Source organism: Lissotriton vulgaris, unplaced genomic scaffold, assembly GCF_964263255.1.
Source record: "Lissotriton vulgaris unplaced genomic scaffold, aLisVul1.2 SCAFFOLD_557, whole genome shotgun sequence".
NCBI classification, from domain to species: domain Eukaryota; kingdom Metazoa; phylum Chordata; class Amphibia; order Caudata; family Salamandridae; genus Lissotriton; species Lissotriton vulgaris.
In genome coordinates this window covers 796,773-816,072 of record NW_028254212.1, presented here as the reverse complement: position 1 = coordinate 816,072, position 19,300 = coordinate 796,773, and the positions used below count along the sequence as shown (strand labels likewise).

At 42.3% G+C, this 19,300-nt stretch overlaps 1 long non-coding RNA gene across 1 annotated transcript in view; it reads left to right on the top strand.

Annotated features, from left to right (window-relative positions):
- The window catches only part of LOC147659632 (uncharacterized), an 89,804-nt gene extending 80,179 nt beyond the window's left edge, over nt 1-9,625 (top strand). The window contains exons 2-3 of the long non-coding RNA XR_015307198.1: nt 663-782; nt 9,518-9,625. This is a non-coding gene — a long non-coding RNA (uncharacterized LOC147659632). The remainder of the gene's footprint in view (nt 1-662; nt 783-9,517) is intronic.
- The last annotated feature ends 9,675 nt before the right edge of the window (nt 9,626-19,300 follow it).

Sequence of the window (19,300 nt, the reverse complement as noted above, 5' to 3'; positions counted from 1 at the left end):
CCCGTTTTGGCTGAGCGCACGCAGTCGTGGGGTGCGGCTGGGTGCGGTCGAGTATTTAAACTGCACCCAGCCTTCTGGAAAGCGCTTTGCCTTCCGCCTGCACAGAGGAAGGTCGTGTTGTGATCCCTAGCACTAGAAGACGGCCGCTTACCTGAATAACGATCCTGGAACTTCAGACTTCAATCCTCAGCGTCTTCCTGAATGCATAACAGCTCGGCACTTTCATTTCAGCATCAGAATCTGCAAAGAAAAAAGAGATAAGTGTTATTTCTTTTAGTTTAAGGCGCCCTTCGCAAGAAAGGTATCCCGAACAATTTTTGGAACATTTAATCAAGAGACAATTCAAGAATCTTGGACTTGGTGATTTCTATTAGGTACTTAGGAGAGTGAATAGTTTTGTAAAAGGGTCAAGAGGTGATTCCTGTAATTCAGAAAGAAGTTATTTCTGTATGTCAGATCTGTTATTCTTTTCTCAAGTTGTTTAGCCTATTATTTTAGAAAGCAAGTCACAGAAGGAAAAGACACAGATTCTTACTATGAGTAAGTAAAGAAGGGGGAGAAGCTTTTTATTGTAAAAAGAAGGATTTATCAATGAAAAGGGGGGGGATTTGTATCTGGAAGGGTGAAAGGTTTGTTTTGAAACTACTGTTTGTTTATTACAGTGACCCTCTTCACAAGACCATGCTAACTAAAGGACAACAACGCAGGAGACAGACTAAATCACCCGACTCATCTGACAAGAAAAACATACTGGACGAAATACAGACAACAGCTGAACGCAGGTAGGCTACAGATAGAACGTCTAGAAAGAGAACTATAGATAGAAGATTGTAATTAACAAAGGACGTAAGTACAGAGTAAACTTAAGGTTCTTGTTGTTTCGCAGCTCGTCAGCAAGAACACTTACGTCCAGTACCGGCCCTCCTCCCCATTGTCTAGCTAATAAATTGTAGTGTATAATACTTCCTCAAGGTAGGAGTTAGTCTTTAGGGAGGTTGGTCCCTTGCTTCTCTGCGAATCTGCTACTCGTCTCAAGGAAAGGCATATCAAGACCAGGTAAGAGACGACATAGTGTTTGTCTTGACAAAATCCCCCCGATCTTATCATATGCCATGGAATATTCACAAATCAAAACATGGCAATCTTTAAAAGTAAAAGAAGGGATCATTCTTCGAAAACTGATAAAAGTGGCACAGTCGGTCCTAGTTCAAGCCCTACGTCTTGAGCTATCGGTTACGGGAATTTTTGCCAGAGTAATTTGTAATATTATTAGGTGGCCATACACTACATGCTACATGCAGCCCTAGACACCTTCAGACATTTGTTAAAATTGGAGATTTTTAGAGAGGAAACGCCTGGGTACACCTTTAATAAGAATATGGTCAAAGCCCTGGAGGTCTCACAATGCACAGTTGCAATTTTACAGGAGTGGTCTCCAGCACATCTGAAATTGTTTTTAAAACATTTGGCCCCTAGAATCAGTTTTGAATCTGATAAAGATCACTGTTGTCAATTGAAGCACTATAAACGGTTCGCTGAACAAAAAGGATTCAAAACTTCTGTCCCTTACTTGCTTTTTCAATTAGACCACGGCATAAGGCAGTGTATTTTACTTTTACGTTTGGGCATACTCCCTTTAGCCACTTTCTCAGCTAGTTGGGATGGTACTAATAACCCAAAGGTATATGTGAACTTTGTAAAGGTGGTCAACAAGATTTGCTCCACGTTGTATTAATCTGTCCTAATGAGAGCATAGTTAAGGCCTGCCGACGTTACATAATCCTCATTCACTTTACGAAATTTCATTCTCCTGTATCCTCTGCTACTCTTTCCAGATGGGTTGCGTGTTCCATGAAACAGTCTGGAATTGACAGAACCTGTTTCATGGGGCCTGCCATGGCTTCCTAAACATTTGCAATAACAGAACACGTCTTCATTCCGAGTGTTGTTTAGCTGAGAGGCTACATTTCCTTTCATGCAGGCAGCTGCACAAAGTAACTTCACAGCTGGGACCCCCTAAAGCAATTGTGAAAGTGACACAGCTCAGAGCTCTGCAGTCACTGACTGCACAACAAGTTGAGTTCTGTTCAGTTTCATAAAGCTGGCTCAGTCCCGCTCACGGCAGGGGCCTGTCACAAGTGCCCTTACAGAATTGAGGTCAGTTAAAGTAATGAAATGAAAAGAACAGATTGCAGTACTTTGTGAGCTTTTGAAAACATATTGATTACGTCCAACAAACGTAAGTTATCGCATAGCAGCAAATAAACCATATATCAGTTTATGAAAACACTTTTATTATGCAGCACTGTTGTCTCAAAAGTGTGCAAACATCAACCGATTTCACGAAAAACTAAACCAAATAGTACTGTTAGGAAAGCAGCGCTCTGACGTGGTAAGCACTTGCTGCGTCATAGCTGTTTATTTTCTTACGGCAGGTTGGTAGTATGGGTGTTGGGGTAAGATGTAGCATTATAAGTCTGGTTAGCTGTGTAAGTAGATATATTTAAAAGTAAAAATGTGTGCAATTCAAGTCTGTAAAAATATATAATATGATAATATGAACATGTATTTTAAATGTATTTTAAATGGTTGACAGAAATGTTTGCGTCCAGGATGTGCATCTGTCAATGACATACAGTCATGGGGAGAATTTAAAGTGTACGTCTGATTGAAATGAAAAAGAATGTTGAGCAAAGTATTTACAGTATGCGGTCTGGATGTGCAACTGCTAAGGGCATAGTTACAAGGCAAGTTTAAAATATATACATGAATATCATTAAAAGAAAACTATTAAATGAAGTATTAACAAGATAAAAAAGCCTCTGGTAATGAAATACATTTACACAGAGTATCCCTGTGTGGTTAATAGTGTGTGTAAGCAGACATCAAGGGAGCAGTGAAAAGTAGATCCCACAACCCAAACAGTGGAAGGATACACAAGTACCATGGCATGCTTCAAGGAAGGTCGAAATTAACGGAGGATGACATGGAAGAATGCGCTGACTAATGAACAGAAACCTACCGATCAACAGAAAGAGGAGAACGGACAATTAGCAGTTGTTACAGATATGCGATATACAAATAAAGCAAATGAAAACAACCCAAATTGTACTTGGTGCTCAAAGTGTGTGAGTGAAAAACACGGTGGCGACGTGGGTAACAATGTGATCAGCGTGGATGGCGCATAGTGACTGGTGCATAAATATATACAGTGAATTAACGACACAATGTGGTTCCAGGTAGCTTGAACAGTTCGTTTTGACTTTTCGTTTGATGTATTATTTGTGAACCAGTTTGTTTGAAGGGCCTATGATCGCGCTGAATGGTCGACGGCGTTTCGATCCACATTAATCGGGATCTTCATCAGGACTGGGTCGGGTTGGAAACAGTGCTGGTAGGCTTGTTAGGAAATTTGAAGTGCAGGATCCATGAGGTCGTGTGAATTGAAAGTAATCAGGGACTTCAGGTGAATACACCCAAGTCGGAGTACAGAATCCATGCGATCATGGAAGGTCGTCAAGAGCTGCGGGTCAAGACAGCATGTGATGGGCGATATACATCAGCCGATCCAACAGTGATAGGTGTGGTTCACAAATATTACAACAAACGAAAAGGCAAAACAAACTCTTCAAGCTACCTGGAACAACATTGTGTTGTTAATTCACTGTATATATTTATGCACCAGACACTATGCGCCGTCCACGCTGATCACATTGTTACCTGCATTGCCACCGTGTTTTTCACTCACACACTTTGAGCACCAAGTACAATTTGGGTTGTTGTTATTTGTTTTAAATGTATATCCCAGTGCTGTAACAACTGCTAATTGTCCTTTCTCCTCCTTTTCCTAATTATACTACTTAAATGATGCCATGAGCACATACACTAATCAAATAGAGTCTCCTTGCTTCCTTTCTGATAATGTAGTATTCATATCCTCTCTAATTGCCTTTGAATAATACCAGTTGGGATATCTTATGTCTATATCATATTCTCTACCCCAATCCCAACACGGTTGACAGATTTTTGCTCCTGTTATTTATACAGCACCTGTAGGATGGTCATTGGATGTAAGGCTGTGACCGAATGATACCAGGTGATTCAAATGCAGAACATAGGAGGAAACATAGAGCAAACAATTCACTGAGGAGAGATGGGACAAGCTACGGGGCTACTCACAACTGGTCTCAAGAAATGCCACGTCCAAATGCTCATTTTTTATTTATCTTCATCAGACGGTGACGCCAGGTGACTCTGGTCAGTGGTGACGGAGATAGTGTCACTCATAGTCATTGAAATGTCACTCATAATTACACTGAAAATATGAAAATGTCACACATAGCAATCTGAAACCTTGGTAGCTATGTACGGATAGTCTTTTAAAAGCAAATAACAGTTATGGCACAGGTTTAAATGAAGACCGCTGAATGCTGGCTCGCTCCCAGGTACTTACTTCTACAACGGAACACTGGCGCTGCTGCAACAGGCGGACCCCCTGCATGGCCAGCCTGCAACAACTCGTCGTGGACTCCAGGGCCTGTGATGCAACCAGCACCACCCCTGCATGATTCATGGTCATGTGCCACTGTACACACACTGATGGTGACAGTACTCACTTTAACACAAGCTGAAGGGGGGAGAGGTGACATACCTACTCTGACCTCCCCAATTTATGACTGCAACACACACAAAGGAGTGGGACCGTGGAAAATAAAAGGTGGCTCGTGCTCAGGGAGAAAAAACTGCCCTCACTCACAAAATTGTGAAGTGCTTCATTATTGGGCTTGCTTACTAACACCCCTGCGCAGACCAACGCCTGCGGTAGAGCAAAGGGGAGGGGAAAGCAATACAAACAATACAAATTTGGGATCACAAAGAAAAGTGCAGCTAGTGAAAGTTAAAACTAGCTCGGATGTGTACCCACTCGAAACTTTATTCCTGGGCCGTCTGGCTAGTCTTTAAAATGTGAAGGATGGTGGTGACAGGAGAAGGTTAAGATTCCTTCACCCCTCCTTACTGCCAAGGCGTCAACATGTTTCAGCAGTTTAAATTGTGCCCACAGTGTCGGGTCACTCCGGCATTCATCAGGACCCTCTGGATCCCAAAACATAGTACCCTCTGATCCTGGATTAGGTATCTATGGAATGCATTCCTTCCAACATGGGGTTCCCTATTTCAGGCACATTTCATAATCTGTGGGAAAAGCACATGGAGGGGAGAAAATTATTACTAGTTTGCCATTTGATCCTCCACAAAGTATCAGGGAGTGGAAAATCCAAACCCCTGGGTACTTCTTCCCTCATTGCACCACATCTACGCACCACCTCTAACCTCACAGTACCCTACTGGTATAATATTTCAAGCATTGCGCCCAAATCAGACTAAACATTCATCGTGGAACAGTGTCCACACCACATAACACTCAGGAAAACGCTTTTACCATCACCAAAATCCGTTTCAATCAAATGCGCCCACTAATGCTGCGCAAGAAAATTTCACTCAACGAGTTTCACCAAGCGAATCGCTAGAATTAGAGAGGGGTTGGGAGAGACCCTCTGTAGTCAATTTCTATAAGGAGATAAAACATATACATAAAGGCGTTATAAATAGGCATGATTATTTGATATGTATAAATGGGGAAAATCAATAAATCTGGAAGCAATTCATAGTGCCATTTGACACAGGTCTAAGGGTCATGACTCTGAAAAAAAGCCTTTATTAGAGTGGAAAGGCTCCAGTTCACAACATAAGTGCGTATACCACCACACATAGTCAAAATTAAAGTAAGCGTTCACTTGTATACTTTGTCGTGTAACTGCCCACCCAGTAAAAATGTGGAAAATAAATTTTTCTGTAGCAACTCATAGTATCATTCACACAGTAGTAAGTGTCATGACCGCTGAAAGAATGCCTGGATTGCACATGTGTATACCATCACACATAGTCATAATTAAAGTGATCGATCATGTATTTTCTTTGTCGGTGTAACTGCACACCCAGTACCTTAATCTATGTCCACATCTTGTGGATGTTCTGTCTCACGCAACCCCACCCCTAGCCCCTTACAACGTCAAGGTGGGTACACTTCCTGGACATTCTCCAACTCTTGCCGTGTGGGTGGCGAGTTGCTGTCCTCCTCCTACCCTAAGACGGGAGAAGTTCCAGTCACGTGGGGGACGTAGGTGTTGCATGATCTCAACATTTAGGGCGTCATGCGTCCGATCTTCAGATCTATGCTGTGATTTTTCCACAGGTCATTGGAAAGATAACTTTATTGAATGGTTGCCTATTCCTCAAGGTTGCATTGCAATATAAACATATGTGCCCCCAGCTCATTGCCGCTAAATTATCATTATAATAAAATTGTGTGATGATATTGCTTCATACTTCTCCCAGAAAATTGAATCCATATATGAGAAAATAATAGCTGCTGGTAATCCATCACAGCCCCCTATGGCTTTGGCCCATTTAGAAATGAGGAATCAGAATAAGCTAGAGCTTTTCCCCCCCATTACTTTAGATGAGGTTGAAACTTTGATTCACAGAATTACATCTGGATCCCCTGCGGATCTCATCCCAGCTAAATTCATTCTTTCCTTTGGAGAATCAATTGTCCCCGGTGGTGCAGGATATCATCAACCTCTCTCTTTCAGAGGGATATGTCCCACGAGAATGGAAGGTTGCCCAGGTTAGACCTATCCGCAAGAAAACCAACATCCTGTGGACTGACTTCTCTAACCTTCGTCCCGTGTCTCTTCTTCCATTCTGGAGCAAGATAATGGAGAAACACGTGAACACCCATCTATCTAACCATGTCGAATTGTCTGGAAATTTAGATCATTCCCAGTCCGGATTTAGGCCCAAACATAGCACCTAATCTGCGTTACTTATAGTAACAGAAAACATCAGAATGACCCTTGATGAGGGCCACTCTATGATTCTGGTGCTTTTGGACCTATCTGCGGCGTTCGACACGGTCTCCCATAGTGTCCTGCTTAAAAGACTGGAGGAAGTTGGGTTAAGAGACTCAGCTCTATCCTGGATGGAAAGTTTCTTACATGGGCGTCCGCAGAATTTTTTCCAGGGGGGGGCAAAATGTTAACATCATTACCATCCTCGGACATGATGTGTGCTAGGTGGGGCACAAGAAAAACTTGGGCGCAGGAGGAGCAGGAAGCAAGCCGCATATGATCTCATACACCATAGGGTTATTGTGCCACAGCCATCTCTTTCTTTTGTGGCCTTTGGTAGATATCATTCACACCTTCTAGAAGCTGGCAAAGAAAAAAGCAGAGCTCAGCTACAGACAGGAGGGGCTCTTGGCCAAAAGTGAAAAAGCACAGGCATTCAAAGGGTTTAGAAACCTGGGGCCCGATGTAGGTAAATCTAATTTACCAGTTCTAAAATACCGAATCATACCGATTCGGTATTTAAGAAGTGGTAAATTAGAGGGGGGAAATGTAGGTAATTCTGATTCGGTAAATACCGAATCTGTAAGATTCGGTATTTACCGATTCTGTAAATACCAAATCGGTATCCCCCATTGATTCCTATGGGCCTTGAAGCTCCGTTCTATATATTAGAGACAGAAACTGCTAGACTGCATTGCGTGCACACACAAAATGTGGTTGCACAAACCTAAATCACAGCCTAAGCTCAACGCTTACCCCAAAAATATCCCATAGAAGGTTGCATTTGAACCAAAGCTTCACTTAGTTTCACAAAGCACAGAAAGCAGCCTGCAGGATTCTGTACCCCGGTAGCAGACAACCTCCAGTTCTCTCAGTCCAACACCCTCTGCAAGCATGGATGACCTAGCTCCTAGAGGCGATCCACATTAAAAGTGCACGATGACACACGAAAGAGCACCCTGCCACTTTGTGCAGCTGCGTCCCTGCATAGAGAACCACTAGCTGCTAAATAACCAAACATATAATAAAAAATAGTAACCCTTGAAGTTCTCTTGGCAGAATGACACTGCATACTACACTGCATTGGGAAGTAAGGCTTTCAGGACATGTATGTCACTGCAGCAGTGTCCAGACGATTACCCATTATCTACTACGGATGACATATCTCTGGGCGATTACCCAGTACCTACTACAGATGACGTACCTACATCTGTCTGTGGAGCACTGCACCTCCCTGACTCTTCCTGGCACTAGCTGCTGAAACAACAGAAACACAGTACGATCAGGCTCTACACTGTCGGACCGAAGAGTGTTCTCAGTGGTCAAAGTGGGGGGAAATAAAATGTAGGGGAACTGTGGGCGCAGAATCAGAGTGCATGATTAAGCAGAGGATTGGGTCAGTGAGCATAGTCAGAAGTGTGGCTGGAAAAAGCAATACAATACATCCCAGTTATTAGTATTTCTTTGGCATTTCACTGACCAGTTACAGCTTTTTACGTTATTTGACTCAACTAATGGATACACATGTTTATTTAAGGTTTAGTATGAGTTCTTGACATTGCAATGCATTCACAGTGATATGTACCCAATCACAGAATGTTCCAAATATGCTTAAAAGTGGAATCACAAGCCATTTTTCATCAACACATCTCCCTTTTTCCACAAGAACAGTTCAAACAAGAATGGCTAAATATTGTAGTTTGCAAATGTTTTCCACATAATTATGGTTCTGCCATACTTGCCCCATAATACATTATCTGTTGCATAATCTGATCATTCTAACTAAAAATTGTTTGTAGCTCAAATGCATCAGAAATTACTAAAAAAACGTGACTTCTGTTGCTGCGAAGTGGAGGCCCTTTGCAAAGGTTGACTGAGCCCCTTTCTGACTGCTGCATTTGTATGTTACACAACAGAGCACTGGTACTGAGGCTACATCTTTGCAAAGACGGTTAGTATGTGTAAGAATGTCAAACTAATAAAGCATCAGAAAATGTACTGCATTACACTGCAGCCCTTTTTTGGCTGCATAATTTAGTTAACACTTACACTGGAACATAATTTTGTCCTCCATTGCTGCATAATTGTATGGCCCCAAAGCAGACAGCGCATATTAAAGGTGCTTGTGCATGAAGCAGAAAGGCCCTAAAGCTTGCAAACTTACTTTGGTATGCGTGTAAATCTTTCATTGCCGATCCCTGGTGAGTTGTTATTTCTTTTAGTTTAAGGCACCCTTCGCAAGAAAGGTATCCCGAACAATTTTTGGAACATTTAATCAAGAGACAATTCAAGAATCTTGGACTTGGTGATTTCTAGTAGGTACTTAGGAGAGTGAATAGTTTTGTAAAAGGGTCAAGAGGTGATTCCTGTAATTCAGAAAGAAGTTATTTCTGTATGTCATATCTGTTATTCTTTTCTCGAGTTGTTTAACCTATTATTTTAGAAAGCAAGTCTCAGAAGGAAAAGACACAGATTCTTACTATGAGTAAGTAAAGAAGGGGGAGAAGCTTTTTATTGTAAAAAGAAGGATTCATCAATGAAAAAGGGGGGATTTGTATCTGGAAGGGTGAAAGGTTTGTTTTGAAACTACTGTTTGTTTATTACAGTGACCCTCTTCATAAGACCACGCTAACTAAAGGACAACAACGCAGGAGACAGACTAAATCACCCGACTCATCTGACAAGAAAGACATACTGGACGAAAGACAGACAACAGCTGAACGCAGGTAGGCTACAGATAGAACGTCTAGAAAGAGAACTATAGATAGAAGATTGTAATTAACAAAGGAAGTGAGTACAGAGTAAACTTAAGGTTCTTGTTGTTTCGCAGGTCGTCAGCAAGTACACTTACGTCCAGTACCGGCCCTCCTCCCCATTGTCTAGCTAATAACTTGTAGTGTATAATACTTCCTTAAGGTAGGGGTTAGTCTTTAAGGAGGTTGGTCCCTTGCGTCTCTGCGAATCTGCTACTCGTCTCAAGGAAAGGCTTATCAAGACCAGGTAAGAGACGACGTAGTGTTTGTCTTGACAGAAGGAGAAGCCCAAGTAGAATAAATTTGCCTGGACGCAATGGACCAAATATCCCTACAAGATATTGCAGCCATGTTAAACGAGTTAAAACAGAAAAATGAAGCCTTGCGTAGAGACATGGCTTCTCTCCAAACTTCTGTTAAACAACAGCAGAAGCCAATTCTTAAGCCAGCTACCTTTCAGGGAGGAGCTTCCTCTCCTGAAGCTCAGACTCAGATTCATGTAGTTACACCTGTTCCAACACCTTTAGCTCAACCAGAGAGGTTTTATGGAGACCCAAACAAATTCACCATCTTTCTTAATCAGTGTCATTTACATTTTTTAGCTAAAACCACAGCTTTCCCAGATGATTCTTCCAAGGTGGCCTTTATGCTATCCTATTTAGGAGGGGACGCAGCTCTATGGTCCGTCCCTTTGGTAGAAAGAGACAATCAAGTTTCATATAATTTTAGGGCTTTTGAACGGTCCTTAAAGAAGATTTTTGCTAAGCATGTCTTTGTTCAATCTGCGGACAGTAAACTCTTGAATCTAAAACAGGGTTCATAAGATTTGCTTCACTATATTTCTGTCTTTAATCGCTTGGTTCTGGAAGCTTATTGGCCAATGGAAAAAAGGGTGTCTTTGTTCTACCGCGGTTTAAGAGACGAGCTTAAGGACATGGTGACCCAAATCTTGGAACCTCCGGAAGAGATCAGTGAATTTATAGACTTTGTAGTAAAATTGAATCATAGGCTATCTGAAAGAAAAGGAGAAAGAGGAAGATTGGATCACAAGATTTTATTTAAAAAAGAATGGGGCTCGACCCCTCGTGAAACAACCCAAAAATTAGGTCCGGTAGAACTTATGCAAATAGGGTCTATTCGGGGACCTTTATCAAGAGAGGAAAAAGAAAAAAGACGGAAACTGAATCAATGTCTATATTGTGGAAAAGCTGGACATTTCGTGAAAGAATGTCCTTCAAAACCTAACAAGGGGAAACCCAAGTCCTCAGAAGTAACTTTAACTTCTGAAGGGGCGGAAAACTAGAACGCTCAATGAAAGAGGAGGTCAGTTTGTTGAGTGTTTGTTCTAGTTCGGCCTCTACAGTCCCACCCAAGGGGTGTCGACATTTCTGTATTATTGTTGAATTAAAAAGCTTAGCCAATCCAGTAAGTTCTTTGAAAGTTGAAGCAATAATTGATTCAGGGGCTACTGGAAATTTCATTGATACGAATTTCTTGAAACATTTAGGGTTTACCTCTATTCAAAAGATTCACCCACAAACAGTGAGGGCAGTAGATGGTAAGGAGCTGACTTCAGGACTTATTAATAAGCAAACAGAGGTCTTACAAATGGACAGCTCGCCTATCTACAGAGAAACAATTCAGTTTGATGTGATTGACGCTCCTCAATTCAAACTAATTTTGGGATTCCCTTGGCTTGTTTTACACAATCCAAATATCGATTGACAAGCATGAACTTTAACTTTTAAAACACACCATTGTAAGAGTCAATGTTGTTTGTTGGACAGGTCAGAAGATACAATTCAGGGTTTTGACTTTTTTGCAGACTCTTCTAGTATCCTGCTCCTTGAGGGAGTTCCTACAGTATACTCGGACTTACATGACGTTTTTGATATAAAAAAAGGCTAACACTCTTCCTCCTCATAGGGATTTTGATTGCAGGATAGATCTGGTACCTGGGGCTACTTTGCCTTGCAGCAGAATCTATGCCTTGACTGAGAAAGAGAATGAGCATTTAGGAGAATACCTGGACGAATACCTCGCTAATGGCTTTATCAGGCACTCCAAGTCTCCTGTATCGTCTCCTCTTTTTTTTATTCAGAAAAGAGGAGGGGAATTAGATCTCAGAACGCCAGATCGCCATTTTCACTTTCATTCACCGCAGCGAGGAGGTCACGGTGGAAGTCGTCTCTGCCGTCCTTCGTCTCTGGAATCTCAATTGCACCAGCACCGTATGCCGAAAACCGAGCCTCAGGAGCCTAAGAAACACGCAGCACGGGGAGGACGAGGTCCTGAGAATCAGCTGTCATCACATTCCCTGTCCATTTTCCCGACTGCTTTCCCGTCCACTGGCTGGCCGCTGGCTGCTGGCTGTTGGCTGTTTGCTGGCTGGCTGTCTGACAGCCTGAGGGCGGCTGGACACTGCGGCTGCCGGAGAGACGGTAACTTGATAACACGGTGGGACGGTGAGGCGGTGGGAGAGCAGGAGAGCGGGGTAAGCTTAGGTGCTGGTGGAGGGTGAGAGGAGCTGTCCGTGTACCAGTCCGTGTGCCTCTAACCTGTAACCGGTAAGCGCCGAGCAAGCACCGTGCCAGGCTCAGGATTAGGATCAGGTTCAGCCGCCACCTTGGCACAAAGACTCCTAAATACCGCAGCTGCTTCCGTGTGCTTTAGTCTGCTGAAATTTCCTTTGTGTACCGACTGCCTGCTGCCTGTTTCTCCAGGAGCCAAGGAGACAGGCTATCTCATCCCTCACGTCGGAGGCTGCTCGACAGGGGCTGGGACTGCGAGACCCAGGGTTCAGCGCGTGGAGACCTGAGCGCACCTGGAGTCTCTTCCCGCCCCTGCTCCGCCTCAGTTGGTTGTTTTGCTCATCCTGATTGGCTAAGTGCACTACTACAGCTCGCGGCCCCCGCTTCGCGGGAGCCGCTCGCAGCTGCTCCCGTGTGCTTTAGTCTGCTGAAATTTCCTTCGTGTACCGACTGCCTGCTGCCTGTTTCTCCAGGAGCCAAGGAGACAGGCTATCTCATCCCTCACGTCGGAGGCTGCTTGACAGGGGCTGGGACTGCGAGACCCAGGGTTCAGCGCGTGGAGACCTGAGCGCACCTGGAGTCTCTTCCCGCCCCTGCTCCGCCTCAGTTGGTTGTTTGCTCATCCTGATTGGCTAAGTGCACTACTACAGCTCGCGACCCCCGCTTCGCGGGTGCCGCTCGCAGCTGCTTCCGTGTGCTTTAGTCTGCTGAAATTTCCTTTGTGTACCGACTGCCTGCTGCCTGTTTCTCCAGGAGCCAAGGAGACAGGCTATCTCATCCCTCACGTCGGAGGCTGCTTGACAGGGGCTGGGACTGCGAGACCCAGGGTTCAGCGCGTGGAGACCTGAGCGCACCTGGAGTCTCTTCCCGCCCCTGCTCCGCCTCAGTTGGTTGTTTGCTCATCCTGATTGGCTAAGTGCACTACTACAGCTCGCGGCCCCCGCTTCGCGGGCGCCGCTCGCAGCTGCTTCCGTGTGCTTTAGTCTGCTGAAATTTCCTTCGTGTACCGACTGCTTGCTGCCTGTTTCTCCAGGAGCCAAGGAGACAGGCTATCTCATCCCTCACGTCGGAGGCTGCTTGACAGGGGCTGGGACTGCGAGACCCAGGGTTCAGCGCGTGGAGACCCGAGCGCACCTGGAGTCTCTTCCCGCCCCTGCTCCGCCTCAGTTGGTTGTTTGCTCATCCTGTTGTCTCCCCACAAATGGGTCTAAAGAAACTACGCTCGCGAACAATTTTCATGAAACGAATGGGAACCGAGGAAGCCGTTAGAAAGTCCACTGATAAAGGAATTAAAGCTGGTCGCAACAGCCTGACCCCAGCAATCAGTGACTACTTCTCGTCACTACCGGCAAAAAAGAAACCGGAAAAGACAATGTCTGCCATTGAAAATAAAATATCAGGAAGTCTGGAAGATCGAACTTGTTTATCGGCATCCCCCCATCTGTCTCATAATGTCAGCGACATTGTGTTTAATAACAAGTCTGCTTATACAACAAGAGAACAACAACCTGAAAATCCCAATCCTAGTGCGGCGAAATCATCAACGCCTATAAAAAACCATGAGGGTGTCCACAAAACAGAAGATCTGAGTATTTTCAATTATACAGCAGAACAAAAAAGTTTGATCTCTGATATTCTCTTGATAAAGGGCAATGGGAGCCCTCAAACACAAAAAGACTTATGTACACCCAACCAAAAAGCAGGAGAAAACAGTCCAGAGCCAAAGTCAACAGACACAGACACAAAAAAACTTTCTATACAAGAACAAGATTCCCTCTTAGATCCCTTTTTAACAGAAAACAATAACTTTGAAAAATCTTCTATACCCTTGTCCAAGGCTTTCTTTACACTACAAGAAATTCTCGAATCAGTTCTCTCCTTTCTAGGTAACATCCTTGAAAACTCTGACCAAACTTTGGATGTCCAAATTGGTATTCTGAAGTTTTTAGTAGAAGAGAAAAGAAAAAAGGAGTCCTCTAAAAACATAGAAGGAAAACTAGAGGATACCAACCGACGACAAGCAAATGAAAACAAGCAAAGCAATTGTCACTCTTCTACTCAGACATCAGATGATGATTTTAAATCAACTGACAATAGGAAAAAAAAGGAATATCTAAATGAATCCACTTTATACTCTTTGAAACGTCTGTTTAGAGAAAAATCCCCTAAAAAGCAAAAACAATTCCCGATTTTCAACAAAAAAACGGGAACGGAAAGACTTGACAAAGACTCTGAAAATGAAGGCGAGGAATCAAATGCAGAAATTAAATCTGAAATATCTTCAGGAGAAATGACACCAAACTCAGCTAAGGATGTTACGCTAAAGGGAAAAAATAAACGGAAGAAAAAACCTATGAGAAGGATTCACAAAAAGCAAGCACGTAAATTGAAATTTCAAAAAATTATAATACCACAAAAAGAACTACAAGAGAAAAACGACGAGAAAAGTACGCCATGTAGGAGGAAAAAAGAAGAATCCCCCAAAGGAATAACTATTGATAGAAAGAAATCCTTGAACCCAAAGGCGGATGTATTTCTCCCATTAAACACAGCTATTACGACAACAGATGAAAATGCTGAAAAAATCTTTTCTGAAAAGGAAAATGACTGCAGGAATGTCACACAATCTAAGGTACTTCAATTTGAAGAACTATTTCCCACTGACAATATCCCTCTTAATAGAAGCAGGATTCTTCACCTTTTACAGAACATAAAACCTCTTCAATCTATGACAAGCAGTGATATCGACCTAGTATCACTCCCAACGCGAGGTCAAAGTAAAATTGCAACAGTCTCGTTTTGGTCTCCAGTGATACCAAGTATCATTTTGAAGGAAAAAGAGATAATATACCGATTCGGTTACGACGTCATAGAGAAAGCTGAGCTTAAAGGAAACAAAAAACACCCAACTTTCAATAGTAACACAATTCTCTTTCGTACACTGCAATCGAACGAGGGACAAAGATCCTCGGGGACTCGAAGACATCCAGAGGGTATACAAAATAGAGATATAGAACAGGGAGAAGAGATACTGAAAATCCGAGTAAAAAAAGGGGAAAGGGAAGTGTGGCATATGGAACCAAAGGAAAATTATGCAGAAAATAAAATGGAGAACTCATGGACCTGGCTTCCAGGGATTTTAAACTATAACAAAGGTTCTAACCACCTAAAGTACCCTGTTTAACCAAGGTCTAAAGGTTACATCGTGGAACATCGCTGGTAGAACAATGAAAAAAATGAAGGAAGTCCTTAGAAACCAGCCCGACATACTGACCCTGCAAGAAACCTGGGCAACAGAGCCCTTTTCACAAAAAGGTTACTATGTGTATAGTATATGTGCAAAAGCCTCAAACCGGGGCCATGCCAAAGGGGGACTGGCTATTTTAATGAGAGAGGATCACTTGTGGGCACAAGAGATAGTGGAAACCAATAGTGAGAATGTGCAATGTATGAAACTATCTCTGAAAGCCTTCAATTTGACCACAACTAAAATAATGTTGCTTTTCAATGTATATGCCCCTCCAGGAAAAAACCAAGATAGCTTATATGACGAGACCTTGCAAATTATCATACAAATAATCGATGCCCACACGTTCTCACCCTACATAATCACGGGAGATTTCAATGGGAAAATTTCCAATACAGAAATAAAAAAATGGGGAAAAATTCTGGAAGAAGAAAGCCTGGAACATTCAATCCCTCAATTCCCCAAAGATATTCGATCTAATAAAAGAGGGAAAACATTGCTAACAGTACTGCTCTCCATAAATGGAACAATCCTTAACGGGAATGTGGAAGGCGATATCCCGGCAGCGTACACAAGACAGGGAAACGGGAGACCATCTATAATAGATTATATTATTTGTGGCAAAGACCAGCTCGAAACTATGTCCCATCTGTGCTCCAATTTTACTTCAGAGAGCGATCATGCTGTCATGCAACTTGCAACCAGTTGGTCGGTTCTGTCCGCAGAAGAAGGCTTGATGACTCTCGACAGAAAGGAAACTCTGGTAAACAGCGATCAGAGACGTATTTTCTGGAATCCTACCTCTTTGAGTAAAATGACAAATCTGGTCGATTACCAACAGTTCTTAAGGAATCTATACTCAGAAGATCCTATTGAAAACTTCGAGACCATGCTCATCGAACTTAAGGAGGTAATAATTGAAATGAATCTTCAAAGAACTAATACAATCCCAAAAAGAAAAAATAATAACAAAACAGGGAACTCATTGATAAAGAAAACCCTAAACAAATTGATACGTGCACAATACTTACACCCCTCTCCTACTAAAAAGAAAGAAATAAACAAATTGAAAAACCAACTTAGGAGAGAAAAAACAAGTGAGAGAAAATCCTTTCAAGACCGTAACTGGGTAGAATTACAAATTGCTGCCAAAGAACCAAACCAAAGAACTTATTGGTCCATAATAGCCAAGATATCAGGGACAAAAAAGAAATTACAAGCAGTACCTGTTCCTCCGAAAGAGTGGGAAATTTACTTGGCAGAACTCTACAAAAAAAATGTGGACATACTACAAGCAAACAGTCCAGATAAGGCAAAGGAAAAAGTTGTGGAAAAAACAACCCCGAAAACTACAACTATAATGGTTGAAACACACATTCGGAGGGCAAGAAGCTCAGGAGCCTTTGGTCCCGACCAAATTCCCATAAAGGCCCTACAGACAAATTCTAGGGAATGGAGCCTTTTTCTAACCCCACTCTTCAACTACATTTTCTCCACTGGTCAGGTTCCCAAGTCATGGCAAGGGAGCACGATTATCCCTATTCACAAAAAAGGTTGCAAAACGGTAGCAGGTAACTACCGCCAAATTGCCCTGATGGACGCTACCGGGAAGATCTTCGCAGCAGAGGTACTATCGCAATTAAAAAACTGGGCCTTCTCGATGGGTTTGATACCCATGTTCCAGGCAGGGTTCAGACCCAAACATTCTGTTACGGACAACATTGCAATTATCCAGTTTTTTCTGGACAAATACGTCACACGAAGAAAACAGACGGTCTACATGGCTTTTATAGATTACTCGACCGCATTTGACCGAGTGGATCGCCCCACACTGTGGAAAAAATTGAGGAGTTTGGGAATTAATGATCACCTGCTACAGGCAATAATAAGTCTCCACACAACTACATGGTGTCGTGTCCAAATGGGGGGCCAAAAAGGACTAACGAAAATAATATACACCGAAAACGGCCTTAAACAGGGTTGTCTACTAGCTCCCATGTTGTTTTCGTTATATCTCAACGATCTGCCAAATCAACTACAAAAGGGCTCAAGCCTACCCCCAAAAATTAACCAACAAAGAGTCCATTTGTTGCTCTATGCGGACGATATAGTCCTATTCGATCTCACACCATATGGTCTGCAAAAATCTCTGGATATTCTGTTCAAGTATTCAAAAGATAATTTTCTAATCCCGAACGTAAGAAAAACCAAAGTTGTAGCTTTTTCTGGGAGGAAGAAAAGTGTAAAATATAATTGGAGGCTAGGTGAAGAAAAGGTCGACGAAGAGAAAGAATATATTTACCTCGGCAGGATTCTTTCCAAGAATTTAACAAATACAAAGCACATCGAAAAGTTAACGAAAAAATCTGACTTACATGCAGGAGCACTATCGAGACTATACAACGCCACGGGGAGCAGGCACTTTTCCTCACTAATAAAAATATACAAAGTTAAAATTCCAGCGGTCCTGTCTTATGCCACAGAATATATTCCGATCCAACAATGGGGCTTCATGGATCGTCAGGAGGGAAAAATCTTGAAAAAAATAATGAAGGTCCCAACAGCTACTCCAGTTCAGGTCCTACGGCTGGAATTTGGAATTACTAGCGCTTTTGCCACTGCCGTGGCAAACATAATTAGATGGGCCTACCATCTCCTTCATGCTACGGAGGGAACTCTTAGATTTCTGCTACAAAAAGAGACTTTTGGCACAGATGTAGTCAAACAAACTTTCTTAGTGAACATGTCTGCGGCGTTTCAAATGGCTGAAATCTCTACAGAAATCTTGCAGACTTGGTCCGTGTCACAACTAAAACTCTTTCTCAAATGTTTTACACCTAGGTTAAGTTATGATTTGGACTACGCTCACAGCTATAGGCTAAAAATATTCAAGCCATTCACTACACTTACAGAGTATAAACATTTACAGCCATATATCTCTTTTTGTCTTACTCACAGTGCAAGGAGGGTAATTTTCATGTATCGAGCTGGGATTTTACCTGTACAAGCTTATAAAACAAAATGGTTACCTGGAGATCACTCCAACTTATGTTTGTTATGTCAAGGGGGTGAGCAGACTGTGGAGCACTTACTGTTCATTTGCCCTAACTTTAAGGTGGTAGCAGCTCGCGCTCAGTATATTTCACCGATATACAGATCCTGTAGGCTAACAAAGGAAAAAGAAATTTTAACAACGGCCACAACTCCCCCGAACGAATTTGTATGTTATAATCTGTACAAATTTTTTAAATCCATGTTAGTCTTATACTAATTATTGATGTATTTATCTTATGTAAAGTTTACTTTTTTATCTATGTTATATTTGTGGTCCTCGGTTGAGTACCAACACAAATAAAATCTTTTGACTTTGACTTTGAGGAGGGGAATTAAGAATGTGCATAGATTATAGAGCACTGAACAATGTAACAATAAAGAACAGATACCCCTTGCCTCTCATTCCAACTCTTTTAGACCAAGTAAAGAAAGCAACCATTTATACAAAATTGGATCTGCGCGGAGCTTACCATCTTGTCAGAGTCCGAAAAGGTGATGAGTGGAAGACAGCATTCCGTACCAAATTTGGTCCCTTCGAATATCAAGTCATGCCTTTTGGACTCTGTAACGCTCCTGCAGCTTTCCAATTTTTTATAAATGAAGTATTGCATGAATTCATTGATGTTTGTTGTTTGGTCTATATAGACGATATCTTGATTTACTCGCATTCAGAGGAAGAACATGTATAACAAGTTCGCGCCATTCTTCAGAAACTACTTTCTAATTCTTTGTATGTGAAATTAGAAAAAAGTCTCTTCCAAGTGTCCAAAGTGGATTTTTTGGGATACATTATTAGTCCATCAG